Source organism: Hevea brasiliensis, chromosome 6 (genome assembly GCF_030052815.1).
Source record: "Hevea brasiliensis isolate MT/VB/25A 57/8 chromosome 6, ASM3005281v1, whole genome shotgun sequence".
NCBI lineage: Eukaryota > Viridiplantae > Streptophyta > Magnoliopsida > Malpighiales > Euphorbiaceae > Hevea > Hevea brasiliensis.
Window position 1 is genome coordinate 98,281,811 of NC_079498.1, and position 20,244 is coordinate 98,302,054.

Sequence of the window (20,244 nt, forward strand, 5' to 3'; positions counted from 1 at the left end):
AATGAAATTTTAAAAATAATAAATTTTAATTCAAATCGTTATTTGATTAAGCTTATTTTATTCCAAAATTTTATATTTTATTTTACTTTATATAGAATTTAATTTAAATAATTTATAAAAACAAGAAATTTAATTGGAAATCAATACTTTAAAATAGATTTATTTAAATTAATTTAATTAATCAAACTTTATTTTTAAAAAGCAAATAAAATTAATTTTTATTAAAAATAATATTAATTTTATTTTTATAAATGATTTGATAGACAATTTAAATTTAACTCATAATTGAAAAGAATTTTATCTAAATTTATTTATAAAAAATAAAATTTAAATGAACAATAATTTAAAATAACTTGAATTTAATTTGTCATCTCTATACCTTATAGCTGAACTAACATGTTTCTTAACACTATTGGATGGTGGTTCGCACGCTCTTTTGCAGATTGTGTTGATGGTAGGAAATAAAAAATAGAATTTTATAAAATTTTGATTTAATTATTTTTTTATCAATGGCTATGTTTGAAATTAAAATTTATTTTTTTATTTTAAAAAAATAAAAATAGGTAAAAAATAATTTCTTTATTTAAAAATTAAAATTTTATAAAAATTAAATTTAATATATTTCTTCTTTATTAATTCTTATTTTTAAAAATATATTTTCCTATCTGAAATTAAAGTTTTATAAGAATTCATATGAAACTAAAGTTTTATAAGAATTCAATTTGATTGATTTTTTTATTGATTTTTATATTTAATGGAATAATTTAAATTTTTTAATTTAAAATTTTTATTTTTAAAAAATAAGAATTATAAATAATTATTTGAGAATTTAATTTAATTTAATTTTTTAAAAATAATATATTTTAAAAGAAATTAATAAATAAAAAATTATTGAAAATAATAAAAATTAGACAAAAATAATATGATTGTGATCATTTTTTTTTTCAAACGAAGTGTAATAAGAATCGGAATCCAATTATGGTGTTTTTTTTGTCCTAATAATTTGATTAATAAATCATCAACATGAAAGAAAAATAATTTTTTTATTTTACATATTGAAGTTAATTAGGCAGGCATTATGAATTTGAAACAAAAAAAAGTTCTCTATTTAATTTAAATTTTATGATAAATAATGGATTAAAATATAAGTAATTAAGAATTATGATTTTACAATGTATTACTCTAAATTTTAGATAATTAATAATTTCCAAGAAATATTTTTAATTAAATTACATAACAGTAACTCATGTGATCGTGAATTATAAAACCATTCAAATTTATATAAAATTTAACTTTTAGAAATTTTAATAAAATTTTAATTTTAATATATCAATTTTAAAAGATTAAATTATTTTATATATTAAAATTAAAAAGATTAAATAATTTATTTATCAAAATTCAAAGATTAAAGTGCAACATAGTATAAAATTTAGAGATTAAATAATTAATTTCTTAAAATTTAGAGACTAAAGTGTAATATAAAACAGAGCCAGGGATTAAATTATAAATTACCCTACTTAAAAAATAAAGTAGGATAAAATAAAATAAAATAAAATAGCTCAAAAAATCCAAAATTACAACTTCATGTAGCATGCATTGCTATAGGTAGAGACTTCATCAACATAAATTATATATTATTATGCAATAAACACAATTGCAGTCATTAAAATACATATATACACCAAGGAAAAAGAAGAAACTTAAAGAAGAGTGGCTGAGCAATAACCTATTTGGTAGCTATAAAGAGGAAGGTAGGAAAGTTCAGATCCTCTTTGGCTGTCCAAAGAATAATGATAATAATCACAACAATACAATGAAAGAAATAAGATAGAAGCCCAAGAATAGAGGTGGAAAAAGAGAGGGATTGGAGTAAAGATGTTTTTCTTCCATTGATTTGGTAGAAGTATAGAAGTTAACAAAATGCTGAATAAATCTTTTTACACTGCATCTACTCTTACTTTTAGTCTTGAACCCCACCTTCCAAAAATCTTGGCAAGAATCATCTGACAGCACCAAAGGCACAATGCCAAAAAGCACCTGCACCGATTTGTTTACAGCCATCATACTAGTTCTGACACAAATTACAGTTCTCTAGAAATTAGCCTTTTCATATGTCAGACAGAGTTCCACGTGATCACCGACTTCAGAATGGTAATCAAAGCACATGCATGCCCATCCACACAAAAGAACCAAATCAAATCCACTAAACTTACGCTAGCTATTTACATTTTATAATAGAGGCAGTATTAGTGATATTGAAATGCAAGCCATCAGGATTAGTTGATGTACCTTGCAAGTTCAAAACACAAATGCCAAAGGTTAAATGGGGGAGCAAGATTAAATCAGCGCACATCCTCGTATGTTTCGGGGTTCAATCCACTCACATGTGAACATCCATTGTCCTTTTCATCATTACTACTAGCTCAAGCAACAATGCTAGTAACAGTAGAATGTTTCAATTAAAAATTCTTGCTTCAGTGATTACCTGTAAAAGAGATGCACCATAGTGGCCCAATCTTCTAAACTCTTAGTGCTCTTTCTGGATCAAGTTGTCCACTGCAGTAACTGGAAGGAACTACAGACAGCTCCTGCCTTCCTTTCCACTCTTCACCGGGTTTCAAAGTAATGGGCTTTTCTACACAAGCAGCCTCTACACAAAGCATATGCTTGTAGTCTTCGTCACCACAATCAGGCATTGCCTTTGCTTTCTTATCCCAGGGATTCCAGACCACTGCGGATGAAAATAACTGCACTAATAATCACTGGGCACATTAATCAAAGTTTTGCACACAATACACATCTCACTTATTGATGCTGCAAGGAAAACTAAATTCACAAAATTATTTTAATTTAATTTTTCATTGTAATTAAGATCTTTAATTCAAATTTTCTAGTAAATTTAGGATGTATAGGTTTCTAATATTTAGGAAATTTAAGTAGGAAGTATTATTTTAATTATTTAGGAATTCCATCATTTAGAATTTCCTAGTTAGTGTTGATTTGATATTCCTAGTTAGATTGGTTTAGTATTTTCTTATTTCGAGATTCCTAATCGTAATAGCCTGTAGGATTACTTATTAGTCTACAAATTCCTATGTAATTTAGGTATTTTACTTGAGAGCTTATTATTCACAACGGAGAATTAAACAGATTTGAGAGTTTATTTCTGTTATTCTACTGTTCTAGGTTCTACACCACATATTCAAGTAATTCATCATCAGCCATAGTCGACCAAACTCAAACTGATACATTATATATGTATGGGGCAAACCTTAAAAATAAAGACATTTTAACCTGAATGGAACTTTGGTTTCGTTCTAATTATAGGACCATATTCCACAGAGATCTCATTGAACATAGGATACTCAAGATAATAGATTGTAACACTTCTTTGCACCAACAGTTGGATGGGAAGATCTAAGTAAAACTAACCTTTCCAGGTGTCCAAACCAACAAGAACAAATTCAGATATTTGATAAAAGTGTGGCATTTGAAACTATGAAAAATAAACTGCTCATGCTTCAAGGAAAAAAAGATATCCATAGATAACCCAAATATGGGTACAAATTTGAATCCGGTATTTGTTTGCCTAAATAACCCGGAGGTGAAATTCAAACTGTTACCATAAATAATCAAACCAACCCTTTCACATGAAGAGTAAGTCAGCAAGCTAGCTTTCAAATACAACAGTAGTCTTTTCATGTAGGAGACACTTATAAGCTGCATTAACGTTCAGCTATTGAGTTGAAACATGGGTGACATTCTGTTAACATATAGTGAACATTTTGTTCTCCAAACAGCAACTCATTTGACTTTTAGTAGTATCATTTCAAACTAAATACCAACATTCTAACTTGTGATGTCAATTGATGGGTCTTTCCTACCCATTTCCAGCTTAGACTTGCATGACAAATTGCTCAAAGGCACAAAGCAAGGAAATTAGGACAAAGTAGTATCGTTATTTTGTTTCCTATTGTTATTTTGTTTCCCAAACATACCAAGCATGAAACAACCCATATGTCCTCACATTGACATAGTCACATTGAAGACACAAATGTAAAATTAAATAATTGATGAAAAAAGGCACGGTTTGCTCACCCACATCAGGAAGTCCATCTTTGCGCAATACAAATGTCCTTTTCCTTTCATGGTCCAGAATAGCAATTTTAGTAGGTGCGTTGAGGTATATTTTATCTACCTTCAACATAAAAAAAAAAGGAGATGAAAATTAACAAAGAATAATTGCATGAACAAAATCCAAAATAGTTGTGATGAACACATTAACAATGCTATGAAGCAATATGCTAACTTCTGATTCAAATGTTATTGCATCCCCTTGTTCAGTGAATCACTCTCTGTTCTTTAAGTTATCCAGATAATCCAGCGTTTCAAGTCCTTCCACACACACTTCACTAGACAAAAGCAAAGTGGTCTAAATGATGCATAAGAAAAAGTTTAGCAAAAAAAATTCCTACTCATATTGGTTTGGTGATTTACTGCTCATTGTACTGTTACATTCTGAAATTAGGGTTATCTATATCTTTTCTTTTGATTATGTTATTTTGGATGGTTGAAATTTTTGTCACAAAGATCAGGAATTGATTCATTAGGGCTTTATGTCATAAATTGGGGCTGTTATAGCTAAATGGGGGCAGACTCTGCAAATTTTATTAGGCCTCTTCCCTGGTATTTTCTCCTGGTCACCAGAGCATAAGTTTATCGACTAAGCTTTTGATCTCTTTGTAGTATATTTTCTCCTTATAATATTTCTCTTAGTCCCTTTACAACTTAAGTAGGGTAACAGTTTGTTAGCTGCATCACTAAATAATAAAGAACAAGGATCATATAGTACAAGCAATCTATTTCCCAATGTCATGTTGTTGTCTAATTTATTAATTACTCAAAATGTTATTAACACTTCCACTTATAGTGTTAATGCATGATATATGTTCAAATATATGACCTAAAGCATGTGAAATCTAAATACAATACATAACATGTAGTAAAGCAACACATACACACACAAATATTCTACAAGCTCATATGTGATGCAGAATATTCCTAAAGATTTTAGCAGTACCTATTTTAGGAAAAAAATATAGAAAATAAGAATTTTTAGAAATTTTTATGATTGTGTATCCTAGTTAGATTAGGTTCCTAATTAAATTGGGATTCTTTAATTCCTAATTAGGATTGAATTAGGGTTCTGAAATCCTAATATGAATGGAATTCCTAATTCTATAAATAAGACCTAGGGTTTCTATTGTTATTAGATAAGTTTTGTTATGACAATTTTATGAAATCAATAAAATTTGAGAAATAGTTCTCTTTCCCAAGGATTGGTCATTGTTTTGGTTCTTCATTCTTGTTAGTTATACATTAATTTTTGGTATCAGAGCCCAAAATCAATCCAAACTTTTTTAGCTTTCGCAAACATTCAAGCCTTCAAACCTTTGTCTTGCCTTCTAAAATCCAACCCGAACCTAGACCCACAATTTTCCCGCCATCAACCCTCTCCTGGACACTCGCCAATTGCCGATCTACCTATCCCTGTTGTAGGAAGTACCATCTGCTACCCTTAGCGCCAATTCCTTTTAGCTAGGGTCAGATCCAACTCCTAAACCCGCCACAGCTTGAAGTAGATCTCATGCAGCTTACTCTAAGTTGTGTTGCATTGGATTCCATTCTCTGTTGCTCTCCTTTGCCTCCCACATCACTCTCTAATAGCAGATTGTGTCACAACTAAAAGGAGAAATTTTAGTTTTCTTGGAATGCTTCTTTAATTTGAATACCATGTGGTGGACCAATAATGAAGGACTACATAATGAAATTACTAATTCTAAGGTAGAATCAGATGAATTATGGGATACAATTCAAAGAATATAAGCTAAAATCGAAAACTATTATGAACAGCTTGATGAAATATCTTATTTGATATATTTACATGGTGGTCCTCATTTTGCTCCTTACAGTTTATTTGATGAGTATCAAAATATGCAAATAATCTTACAATATAGGGAGAGAGCACTTGAAGAATGTAAGAATAAGTATCATGGTCAACAGGCTAACCAAGAAGTTAAGGATGAAGAAGTTGAATGTTTTGAAGCATGGAAAGAAACACAATTGTTTCAATTGAGAGAACAGTTGGATACAATAAAAAGTATTGAAAATATAAAGGCAAAAAGTCTTGAAAAAGCAAGGCAACAACAAGAAGAACAACAAGATAAGCTTGAATTTGAAAAGTAACTTGAGGTTGCAGATGAAAGTGAAAAGGAACAACTTGAAGAATCTAAGATTAAAGAATCTAAATATTTGAGTATTGAACATACACCTATTGAAGAGCCTATTCCAGGGCAAGAAATTGATAAGGCTACTCAAACCATGAAAACTTCAATGGAGATTGAAGAAAATAAAGTTATTCCTAATGATTTAAAGCGCCTTTCAACTATTAATAAACTTGATTTTATTTGCTCAAATCCTTTTAGAGATGCAAAAAAAAAAACATGAAGTGCTTGATTTCAAGCTTGTTGCCACCATACAAGAATGAAGAGCTGATTGTTCTCCTAATGCAGTTTCTACTTCTCCCGCACTTCAAGACTTGAGGACGAGTTTTTTCCAACCAGAAGACAATAATGCAAAATCAAAAGTTTAAAATTTTATTTAAGAATTTTAATTATTATAAATTTAGGAAATTTAAAGAGTTATTATTGTTTAAAAATTTTATTATTATTAGGTTAATTACTTTCTAATTTATCTTATTTAGGTTTCCCAATTAGGGTTGAATTAGGATTTCTATTCCTAATTTAATTAGGGTTGTAAGCTCTATAAATAGAGCTAATTTTCTATTATTCTATAACTTTGGATTATAATTATTATTGAGATTAAATAAAATTACTGATAATTAGTTCTCTTTTTCAAGGATTGGTTCTTGATTTCTCTTTCCTTGATTTCTTTTCTTCTTGATTCTTTCCCTTTGTTCTACATCAATATGTCTCTGTAATAAAGAACTCATTATGTTACTTATCAATCAATTCCTCATTTCCTTCTATGCATCTATAAATTATACCGAATTCACCCGAATCACCCCTCAAACTTGTCTCTTGCAAATCTCATGAAGATAATGTAACTAAGATTCAATGCTCCTATCCATTAAGAAGGGCCATTTGCAAATACTGATCTGACTAATAATGGAGAACAAACCTTAACAGTTACCACTTAATATATATTCACTTTCTCAAGGTAAAACTAGTACACTGCCCAGTGAAGCATCTTCAAAGTACTGAATGCTAATATTGTCAGCCAAATGGATCCATGAGGGGAAAAAACTTTTCTTAAGCAATGTTATTACTTGTCAACTTAAAATTTCAAATTGAGCTTTTACATTCTGCTTGTTAACAATGAACAAATGCTTCAAAGGCACCCACTTCCTATGGATACTAAAATGAAATCTAAGGAAGGTTTGCTCCATTGTTAACTTAAAATACACTGGTGTCGTCCACTCTATCGTTGGTAGAGACCGCCATGATGAAAATTGCAGTATGTAACACTTGTCTGCATGACTTTAGGTTGATCAGTCACAGTTTGACCAAATGTAAGCTTTTCACATCCAATATCTAGGATGCAGTTATAAGGCACTAAAGGATATTCTATGGCCAGATTTTCAGTTAAAGGACTCCGCTTAAAACTAACTAAATAGTCAACTATTGGATTTGAAATCAAATGGTGCGGTTGAGCTTCCAAGGACAAACATGCTCATCAGCGGAAGTGTGCACACATAACGGTGTGCTTGTTGTTTGAATTAAAAACGCATAGAAATCCATAGCGCTATCTATATTCTCCACATATAAAAACGATGCCTTTCACCAAGACCAGAAAACTAATAAACATAAAAAAGCTCTAAGATGGCTGAAATTAATTGATCTTATCAAAGAACCTGATATCAGTAACATAAAGATGGGTGTGGTAGGCAAACGTAAAAGGTGAACGACTTCCCATCAGTGTTTGTATTTGGAATGCGTGAGGTCAACATCAAATCTCCTCCAGGCCCCAGAGTTATCCTTAGGCGAAACTCATATCTGCAAATAATGATTGTGATTAAACCTAAATCACTTAATTCGATTAACACATCTACATATCTTAGCATAATAAATAAATTCAATTTGGTTAAAATATCTTCTAAGTTTTAATTGCATCTTATGCTATTAGGTAATATTATTACCCCCTTTCAGCTAGATTCAGTCCATTGAATCACCCATCTTAGAAAAGCAAAAAAGTGCAAAATATGGAATTCAAGTAATTTGCTTTGCTGTTCTGATTCATCTAAGAAATACATGATTAATTGTTAAATTTCATTCTCAAATTTGAGTCACACACCTGTGAGGCCAGATCTTTGCATCTTCTTCACTGTGCTTAAGTATCAAGTCAATGAAGGCTTTGCTGGAAGTGTTTCTTGGAAAGGGAGGTGGATCATTATCAATAGTCCAAAATCTGTTCCTAGCAAATCCATGTAGTTCAAGAGCACCGCTACCAAATTGCATAAGCCAAACAATTTACATGGAAAATATAATTTAAAAGGCAAAGCATAATTAGTTCAAAAAAGTCAAGCACATACTTGCGGAAAGCAGATTGCAATAGCTTCACGGATAGCCTTTGGAGGCTTAAATATAGCCTGCACAAAGGACTAACATAGTTTAGAAAAATGAAATTGCATGCAAAACCCAGGCAAGAAAAAATTGTCAGATATGAAGAATTTTGCAAGCATTGTTGAGCAGCGCACCCATATTAAAACCAAGAATAAGCAATGCCGCATTATATTAATGAAACTACAAAGTCTATTTTATGCAAAGATGAAATCAACTTAATATATATGGCCTGGGAAAGTGTGAAATAGAACAAACAATATACCAGATCTGAAGTTCAAGGACCTATACAGTACACAGAGAATCTGTGTCTTTTAGAATCAATCCTTTTATCAACTACTCTACAGCATCAAAATAGATGAAAAAAAAATTGCATTAATAAAAATGCTGGGGAAAGGAACTTTTCAATGAACAGTTACTATGAGAAGCCTGGAAAGAAGACAGAAAGAAACTTTCCACTTATGGAGGTATTAGAGAATAAAGCCTCCCCAAAGATAAAATTCTTTGTGAGGAGTGACTTTCTTGATTCCATCTATAGACAGTTTGATGAAGAAAGGATTTCGTTAGGTCAATTAGGTGAGTTACATGGTAGCGGAGGAAGAAGAATGTCAATCATCATTGTTGTTTGAAGAGGGTTCAGTATTTTGGACCTTGGTCTTTTCCAGGTTGGGATTAGTTGTGCTCCAACATCAGTGAAGGAATTCCTAGAACAGTGGCAAGGGAAAATAATATCAAAGATGAAACAATTTTTTGGATCATTTGGAGAGAGACGAAAAAAAAAAAATTATGGGATCCCTATTTATATATAGAGAGACATTTTTTTTATGATAGTATAGCGTTGGGACAAGTATAAATTAACCATGCAATTTCATCTTTGGGAGATGTTGATGAAATTAATTGTAACAAGTTGTGAAGAGGTGATTTGGATTTTAAACCTTGTTTCTCCATCCCTTTCAACCAAAAGTAGAGGAGAAAAAAAAAAGTATGAACGTTCAAATGGTTTTCAACATCAGAGTGCCCAAGGGATGTGACTAACCCACTCATAAAAAATCGGTGCTCTATAGACACACCCATTGCCAAATCACACGATAGAGAAGTTGCAAAAGTTTCCAACTCCAAAACTTGAGAATCATTCCAAGTTAATCATCCCAATTACAATGGAAAACAACAATCGACAAATGCATCTCTATCCCTAGCCAACACACAGATCTTGAGGAATCATCTTTCAAGGGACAAGTGCTGCACTTATTTCTATGCCATAAAGACTTAAAGAGTGGCTTCACCATTGGCTAACATTGAAACACACATGGAGGCAATAGTTTAAATTCACCAAGATTGTTCAACCATACAGCTTCTTAAAAAAAGTACAATTAAATTACATACCTTGCTACTAACAAAAAGCAATTCTTCCCGATGTTCATTCTTCCAAGATGTGACTTGACCTCCATACAAGTAGACCTGTTAACAAACAAAAGTATAACAGTCATAAGCCCTCTATGCTTTCATAAAAAGATCCCCACTTTCTTTTTCATTAGATATTAGGAGAGAAAAACACAGGAAAATACATAGTAAAAATTAAAAAATAAGCAAGGCATTTATGATTTGCCTAGCAATAAAACGGGAAAAATTATTAGCATGTCGAAGATAAGTCATGTAAGTAGGAACAAAGATGGTTTGGACACATCCACCACGAAGCACATCCAGACTATAGCAGTTAAGACCAAGGATGATACATCTCCTAACCATTTTGAAAAATGTACCACTAAATTGAGCAGAATAAGAGAAATGATCCACAAACCCCACTACAACTATTGAGACTCAGCTGAGTTGTGTTTGCTTGTGCACGTGTATCACACACAAGTGTGCTGTAAAAGGGTTTTTTTTTCCCCACCATTTGATGCTGAAATTACAAGAAAACGAATTGATACAAGGTAAAGACTAAGCAATCGAAAACCATAAAAGAGATCCCAAAAGAGTGTCTAAAGTTTCATGTTCCTAGATATACCCAACAAAGTTGAATCTACAATTTAACAAAAACTTGACATGGGAAGAAAAAATATAATACTCCTGGGCTGCATTCATTAATCATCAATAGAAGCCAAAGATGGAATTTCAGACACACCCAACATAAATCCTAATCCTAATAAAATTGGCACAGATCTTAGCATAACAACAAATTCAGACACCAAATTATCCAGAATCGAGCAGCATAGTTGTAAATAAAATTTCACAATGTTGATGAGAGAAACAAAAATTGAAAAATGAGCAATTGGGTTTTATTAGTTGGAGCAAATGAAAGAGAAAGAGATACCTCGGCAGAACAGCCACGAACCTTACGCAAGATGACCTTGTCGAGGCCATTAATACCTTTACAGGGTTCGACGTACTTGATGTCCTCAGACATTTCTTCCCTTAAAATGTGATCTGAATGAATCGAAAGGAAGAGAAAATGGTAAAAGGTAGAAAGAGTGAAGGAATAGGAGGATTGAGATCATATCATCTCATTTTTTCCATTGCTAAACGACTCCACTGTTCATCTACTCTCCTCTTACGGACGGCGTCCTCATCTCTTGCCTCATAAAAAATTTAGTTTTATTGTTATTATTTTAGATCGAAAATTATTATTGTTTTGTTATTAGCCAAAAATAGGGAAGAAAATTGGTAAGATACTCCGAAATTTGATTAATATTTTTAATATTTAAATTTATTTTAAAATTAATTAAAATTTATGAGTATTTATTTTAATTTATTTAAATTTATTTAAATTTAATTATTATTATTTAAATAATATTTATTTAATTTTATATATTTTAATTAATAATATATTTTATATTTTAAAATTTTAATAACTGTGTAAAATATTTAAAATCCATTTATTTAAAATATAATATATAAAATTTATAAATATTATTATAAAATACTCAATATAAAATCAAAATCTAACATAAATATTACCTCTCAAATTTAATTATATATTATTTAAATTTATTTTATTAGATTCAATTAAATTAAGTAGTGGAAAATATTTAAACAATTATTATTTCTAATCAAAACGGTTCATTTTATCATATTTTTTAAGAAAAGCTTTATACTAATTTGCATTACTATTAAAAATTTATAAATAAATAACTATATATTATAAATTAATATTTTAGATTTATTAAAATTTATAATTTAATTTATTTATTTATAATTTAAAATAATTTAATCAATCAAATTTTAAACTCCGCCTAAGTAGTCTGCGCTTAGCCAGTCTCAAGCTCGGATAAAGGAGGAGGGTTGTGGTAGGTGACAACTAGCGTAAAAATTTCGTCACACCTTTATGATATGGATTCAAATGATATAAACGTTGGGGCGTCCTCTATTAACGACGCGCTACATCGGAGCCCAGGTGTAGTGAGAAATATGCAAGGGTGTAGGGCGTTAACCGAAAGCGACGCGCCATGCCGACGCCCGGGTGTGGTATTAAGTGAGTAAGGGTTCTCACATCATGAACAGGTGTGGGTAAAGAAGTTAGTCCATCGGACAGATATTAAAACAGATAGTGTGTTGTCCCAAAATAGTCCAAGAGGGGGGGTGAATTGGACTTTAACAATTTTTCGGCCCTTGCTTATAGCCTAATGAAAAATTGAGGCTTCGTTCAACTATGTGCTTCTCTATATAAAAAGAAAATGATATGTGCTTCAACAATGTGTTCCTAAGTTGCAATTCAATTCTCAATCAATGTTTATGGCAATATCTAACAAAGCATTCATCAACCAATTTTCTCAAGTCACTCAATATGTTCACAAATTTATCAACTCAATCTATTTAACCAACATTCAATATCATGTATATGAGGAAAAATTTAAAATTGCACAAAAGTAAAAGGTAAAGGATAGAGAGATCAAACACAAGGATTTTATAGTGGTTCGGCTTAACTAGCCTACATCCACTCTCTCAAAGAACCTTCTTTGAGTCTTCTCTCCACTATTTGCTCTTTTGAAGGCAAGAGACCAAAAGCCCTTTACAATTTCTCAACACCAAGCTTTTACACCAAGGTAGCTTGAAACCTTCTCAAGTGCAATCACAAGCACTAACTCTCCCAAGCTTCAATAGGTGCTTGTACAACCTCTCTTGAATGTAATTCAATGTTTCAACACTCACTCTTACACAATACAAATCAAACTATAAAGAAGAGATGAGTTGATTTGCCAATGGTAGCTCAAAATCTTTAAGGCTCTTGAATGAAAGCAATAAATGAAAAATCAATGTTGGAGTTCAAATGTAAGCTTTCATTAAGTGTAAATGAAGTGAAGAATGTGTATTTATAGTCCCAAATCATTTTAGACCGTTTGAAACCCTTTTGGAACGTTATACACACTGCCCAAGACAAAATAGCCGTTATTTTGTCCTTTTGTGCGGTTGAGTACGATAAATTAGCAAACTAATAAAATTTTAGGAGCAACAAGAACTGGTTAGTAAACTAACGCTTTTAGCAAACTAATTAGCAAACTAAAAATTTAGCAAACCGCTTAGCAAACTAAGTCAACAATGCATGTCTCAACTTGCAATGCAAAATGATTTAGACCTTTAAAAATGTTTCAATAGTTGTGTTCAAGGTCATGATTAGTAAAAGTAATCATAAAATAAATTTTCATTTTTGAGCTCCATATGACTAAATTCTCATCCATTCTTTTTCACAAAAAGACCTAAGACTCTAACACTATGCTTTTCATACCTTTGCTTTGAGTCTTGATTTCCATAGCCTTTTTCTCATTTTGGATTTGTCGTGAAATACCTTTGAGTATCCTTTCTCCTTAGATACAACTTCAAAGGTTCTTTATGCATAAGACAAAGAATCTAAACATCAGATTAAGGTTAGGTTAGATAGATTCTCTTAGAGTTTTGTTATGATCAAAATCAATGCTCAGTTTGAGCTACACGGTCAACAATCTCCCTTTTGATGATGACAAAACTCAATCGAATCAACAAGAAAATAAAAAGTGTGTGAGAATTTATGTGAGTATGTAAATCCAAGTATAGTATACCAAAAAGCTCCCCTAAATATATGCACACAATATCCAAGAAATCCATTTTCAGACATAAGCTCCCAAATTATGCTATCAAACATATTCACACTTCACAAGTATCAATCACAAGTATAAGCATATATCCAGCAACACAAGTATCATCACATATATATATCTCACAATCATCAACACACATTAACATATCATCACACTTCACAAGTATATCAACACATTTCCATAGTCTCATGTTTATCAACACATATTCACATATCCATAACAAATCTCCCACTTTTTGTCATCAATCAAAATGAAACAGAGAAAATACCCAAAAGAATCATGTTAGCCAAAATGGAAATGCAAGAAGGTAGACAAGAGCAAACTAAAAACCAAAAGTAGCACAGACTAGTAAACTAAAAATGCAATCAAGAAACTAAAAATCCGGATGAGATGCTATTTAAGTCTCATTACTCCGCGAGTGGATTTTGAAGGCACCATTTTCTTCCTAGGCGCTTTAATAACAGGGAGGTGCTTGGTCACCACTTGATCATTTTTCTCGGCCTCATCATCTTCGTAAGGGGTTGAAGAGCGAATGAGGGTCCGGTACGGATTTGACACGCTGACTTGTACCTTTTCTTACCTTTCTTTGCAGGCGAATTGCAGAGAATGAGTTTGAGCACTAGCTTGGTGTTCTTTGAGAGAAGGTTCGTGTAGGAACACTGCTCAACTGTGGTGCAGTGGAGGTTCAACACTTGTTCAGATTCTAGAACCGCTTTCACTTTCCTTTGGCAACTCACTTTCGGTTGCTACAACTTTTTACCATCAAGGTCGAGGTACATCGGTTGTAGGACCAATCTCAGGTTCAAGAACCTGGTCACTAGCTTGTTCATCAGGGGCATCCACTACAGGTTCAAATTCTGCTTCAGCAAGTTTACCACTTTCACATGCCATATCAGCAGGAGACTCTTCAACTTTGTTGCTTTCTCCCTTATCAGCAGAAACCTGAGTACCAACCTCAACTTTAGTTGGAACTCCAAGTTCCTTGGCTCTCAAGAGCCGAATCACTTCTTTAACTCCTCATTTTGAGTGAGCAGTGACTCACTTTATAGTCAACCACATCCACAAATTTTCGAGAATGTCAAGGGAGACTTGTTGCACTAAAATGTTCATTAACAGTAGCCTTTATCCCTTGAATTTCATTCAAAACTTCACTAGCGTAACTGTAATCAACTTTAGCAGAGGAGGAACCACCCTTTTCAAATCTTGTTTTTCTCCCATCGGTTTGAATGTATTTCTCTAAGCACTATCAAGTCAGCCCTAGAGATTTCCTTAGTGACATTCACCTTTAGCTCTTTAAACACAGCAGTTAACAAATGTGCATAAGGCAGTTTCCCAATCCCATAGGCTTTGCACATGTTTTTGAAGATTAAGTAAGCTAAATTCAACCTAACTTTATTCACAATGTGCCACATAATACACATGTCCAAGTGACTCAGATAGCCATAACTGCCAGATTTCGGACAGAACACATAATTCACCATACTGTGAATAATTTTGATATGCTGGAGGGCTTTGGTACTGGTGGATTTCTCATTTTTGGCAGTGTTAGCAGGGAACACCTCATTTTCAAATTCAACCAGATTAAACCCTGCTACTCTAGCAACATCCTTATGTGTGGAAATTCTATTTCCATCATTGGGCAAATTTAAAGCCGTGGCTATCAGTTCAACAGAGACACTATATGTATTTTGTATTCAAAATGACTTCAAATCGATCCTCATCATCAACAGTTCGCATGGTTCTATAAAATTCTTGTACAAGCCTAGGGTAGTATTCATTTGCGCATTCACAGACACCCAACCAGCCTTGAAACTCAAAAAGCTCTTTAAAGTGAAAGTTTACCTGATTAAAGTTCTCCCATTTGATGAATTTGCAATCCAACAGTGCTTTATCCACTGAACCCGAAAGCTTTGCGATACCCATTTTCTTTTTAGCATTCGTCCCTTGCTTCTGTACCGTCTTTTTCTTTTCTGGTGTCGATTTTGGGGATTCGACACCCTTGGACGAGTGAGAGGACTCACTAACTGAGTTTGATTTTGGCACGTCGTGCTTTCCTTTCATTTTCTTCCGTAATGTCGCGACAGGAACATCGTCAGAGGCGGACGAGGAAGATGAAGCAGCGGCAACAACAGGGGATTTTGGTTTTGTGCGAGCCATTGAGACAAAATGAAATCGGGTAATGGTATTTCGGTGAGTGAAGAGAAGAAGAAAAAAAATGAGATTTTTGGTGAGTTAGGGTATGCTTCGCCTGAAAGAAGTATCGGGTATGGTGTTTGGGGATGTCGGAAATCGAAACAGAGAGAGAGAGAGAGAAAGCGTGGGAGGTTTCGTGTGGCAGAGGGTTTAAGTCCTCTTGAGTCCCGCGCTTTCCATTTTCACTGTACTGTCAACTGAACCTGTTTTTCCCTTTTCTTTCCCCCCTTTTTTTTATTATTTTATTTTGCATTTCAAACAAGTCTACCTATACCTATATGCACAAATAACCATTTTTACATGTCTGACACATTACTGAGAGTATGATATCAAATGTGGAAAGATAAATGCATTGGTGAACACGTAGAAAACTTCAAGAACAATCACCTTTTGGTTTGAAATTTGAACAGTTCATGATATAGCAAACTAATTTTAGTCACGCAATATTAGTATACAACTTAGTAAACTAATTTCATGAGTACACAAACAAGTTAGCTAATATTCTCTAAAGGTTTCTTAGCAAACCTATATCGCAGCAGATCACTCACATATTTAACAACATGAAATTATTATGAATTGAATTTCAAACAACTAGTTCACACATACCAATTTCCCTTCTAATTCTACAAAATGTTTCTTCATTAAGAGGTTTTGTAAAAATGTCAGCAAGTTGATTTTCAGAGGTAACAAACTCAATTTTGATATTTCCATTTTGAACATGATCTCTAATAAAATGATGTCTGATCTTAATGTGTTTAGTTCTTGAATGTTGGACTGGATTTTTTACCAAGTTTATGGCACTTGTGTTGTCACACCTAATTGGAACAAGATTATATTTTAAATCAAAATCTTCCAATTGTTGTTTCATCCATAAGATTTGTGCAACACAACTACCAGCAGCTATATATTCTGTCTCAGCTGTAGATAAAGCTACTGAAGTTTGTTTCTTACTGTGCCAAGAAACTAGTGCAAGACCAAGGAATTGACAAGTACCTGAAGTACTCTTTCTATCCAGTCTACCTCCAGCAAAATCAGAGTCACTATAGCCAACAAGATTAAATGATTCACATTTTGGATACCATAAACCAATTGATTGTGAACCTATGAGATATCTAAAAATCCTTTTGACTGCACTTAGATGGGATTCTTTTGGACATGATTGAAATCTTGCACACAAGCAAACACTAAAGTGTATATCTGGCCTAGATGCAGTAAGATACAAAAGAGAGCCAATCATACCTCTATAAAGCTTGGTATCTACTTCTTTACCTTTTTCATCACTGTCCATTTTAATTGTTGAACTCATAGGAGTGCCCATGCTCTTCAAATTTTTCATCTTAAATTTCTTTAACATATCCTTGATGTACTTTGATTGATTTATGAAAATGCCATCTTTCATTTGTTTAATTTGAAGTCCAAGGAAGAATGTGAGCTCACCCATCATACTCATTTCAAATTCATTCTGCATAATCTTAGAAAATTTCTTGCAAAGAGATTCATTAGTAGCACCAAAAATTATATCATCAACATAAATTTGCACAATGAGCATATCATTATGATGCTTCTTAACAAACAGTGTTGTATCCACTTTGCCTCTTTGAAAATCATTTTGTAAAAGGAATTTACTAAGCCTTTTATATCATGCTCTAGGAGCTTGTTTTAAACCATATAAGGCTTTAGTAAGTTTATAAACATGATTTGGATGCTCATGATTTTCAAAGCCTGGAGGTTGTGCAACATACACTTCCTCATCAATATATAACCATTTAAAAATGCACTCTTAACATCCATTTGATAAAGCATAAAATCCTTGTAACATGCAAAGGCACACAACATTCTAATAGCTTCAATTCTAGCAACCGGAGCAAAGGTTTCATCAAAATCAATCCCTTCCTCTTAGTTGTAGCCTTGAGCCACTAGTCTAGCTTTGTTCCTAACAACATTGCCTTTTTCATCCATTTTGTTTCTAAAAACCCATTTAGTACCAATAATTGAATGATCTTTTGGTTTAGGCACTAAATTCCAAACTTTATTTCTCTCAAATTGATTTAGTTCTTCTTGCATAGCAAGAATCCAACTTTCATCATTTTGAGCATCTTCAAAACATTTAGGTTTAATTTGTGAAACAAAAGCAACATTACCAAAATATCTTCTCAATTGAGCTATAGTCATCATCCTCTGAGATGGATCATCAATAATGTCTTCTTGAGGATGATTTCTATGGAATCTCCATTCTTTAGGTAAATCTTCATGTTGGGGCTCATTTACTTGTAATTCTTCCAAATTTGGTATTTCTTCATTAATTTGATCTTCATTGGCATCATGGACATCTATTGTAGTTTCTCCTTGAGTTTCCTCATCTTTGTCATCAACTTGTTCCATTTCTTGACTTGATGTTGAATTTTCTTTTCCAAAAATCTGCTCATTATTATCATCACAAGCATTTTTCCTTCTAATAGAAGGGTTAGTCTCATCAAACAAAACATGAATAGTTTCCTCAATAACCAAAGTTCTTCTATTGAACACTCTATAGGCTTTACTCTTTGTTGAATACCCAAGAAAGATTCCTTCATTGGATTTAGCATCAAATTTCTTTAAGTTATCCTTCTTGTTATTTAAAATATAGCATTTACAACCAAATGCTTTGAAATATGAGATATTTAGTTTCCTTCCTTTCCATAGCTCATAAGGGGTCTTTTTCAAAATTGGTCTGATCAAAACTCTATTCAACACATAGCAAGATGTATTAACAGCTTCAGCCCAAAAGTATTTTGGCAAATTATTTTCACTCAACATAGTTCTAGTCATTTCTTGCAAAGTCCTATTTTTCCTTTCCACTACCCCATTTTGTTGTGGTGTTCTAGGAGCTGAAAAATTATGATTAATTCCATGTTTATCACAATATTTCTCAAACAAATGATTTTCAAATTCAGTTCCATGGTCACTTCTTATAGATGAGATGCAAAAGCCTTTTTCATTTTGAACCATTTTACTAAAAGAGGTGAATTTTTCAAAAGTTTCATCTTTATGAGCAAGGAAAAATGTCCATGTATATCTTGAATAGTCATCAACAATAACTAAAGCATATGACTTTCCACCAAGACTAGTAGGAGTTACGGGTCCAAATAAATCAAGATGAAGCAATTCTAATGGCCTAGTGGTAGACACAATATTTTTAGATTTAAAAGATGCTCTAGTATGCTTTCCTAGTGCACAAGCTCTACATTGAAATTCATTTTCATACTTAATCTTAGGAAGACCATTAACAAGTTCTTTCTTAGACAATTTTGAGAGTGTATGCATGCTTGCATGACCTAGTCTTCTATGCCACAAATAACTAGAGTTATCAAGAGATACTAGACATGTACCATGATTAGTTTCAAAATTATTCATGTCAAGCAAGTAAACATTATTGGATCTATTGGCAATGAATAATGTATCATTATCTAAGCTATTGATTGTACACAGAGAAGAAGTAAACTTTACCTCAAAACCTTTATCACAGAGTTGGCTTACACTTAGCAAGTTGTATTTCAAACCTTCAACCAGTGATACATCTTCAATACAAGGTTTGGTTCCAATTGTGCCATTTCCAATTATTTTTCCTTTCCCTTTATCTCCAAATTTTACATATCCTCCATCTTTCATTGTGATTTTTGAGAACTTGTCCTTTTCACCAGTCATGTGCTTTGAACAACCACTATCTATATACCATTTATCACTTTCCTTCATCCCTTTGCAACAAACCTGAAATTTAATCATTTAGCTTTAGGTACCCAAGCAACTTTGGGTCCTTGGGGGTTAGTGACCTTAGGTAAGGTTCCCTTTGGTACCCATACCTTCTTTACCTTAAGATGACCTTTCCTAAATGCACAAGAGCTAATCATATGACCTCTTTTATTGCAATAATAACATGTAACATTAGGCAAGGAAGATGTAGATGCTTTAATGAAATGATTCTTGTACTTGTCATAGTTCATGAAACCATCAAAACCAATTCCATATTTCTCATTTGAAGTTCTTTGGTTTCCAAGAAGTACATCTAGAGTTTATTTTCCTTTTGTAAATTTTGCCAAATCATTTGTCAAAGACTCTACTTTAGTTTCAAGAACTTTATTTTTCTCAATGAGTATTTCACAAGTATCTTTTGAGATTTTCAACTCTAAATCTAGTTCTTTAAACATGGCAATTTGTCCTTTATAAAATTCATTTTCTTTATACACATTGGACATGGCAATATTTTGTGATCTCAATGATTCAATTTCTAACTTCATTTTAGTGCACTTTCTTTTGTAATTTCTATACTCATCATATACTCTAGCAAATGCAAGTTCAAGTTCTTC

At 32.3% G+C, this 20,244-nt stretch overlaps 1 pseudogene; it reads right to left on the reverse strand.

The window, feature by feature from the left end:
• Window positions 1-1,613: 1,613 nt before the first annotated feature.
• Window positions 1,614-11,261, reverse strand: LOC110655636 (putative glucose-6-phosphate 1-epimerase; annotated as a pseudogene).
• Between the last annotated feature and the right edge of the window lie 8,983 nt (window positions 11,262-20,244).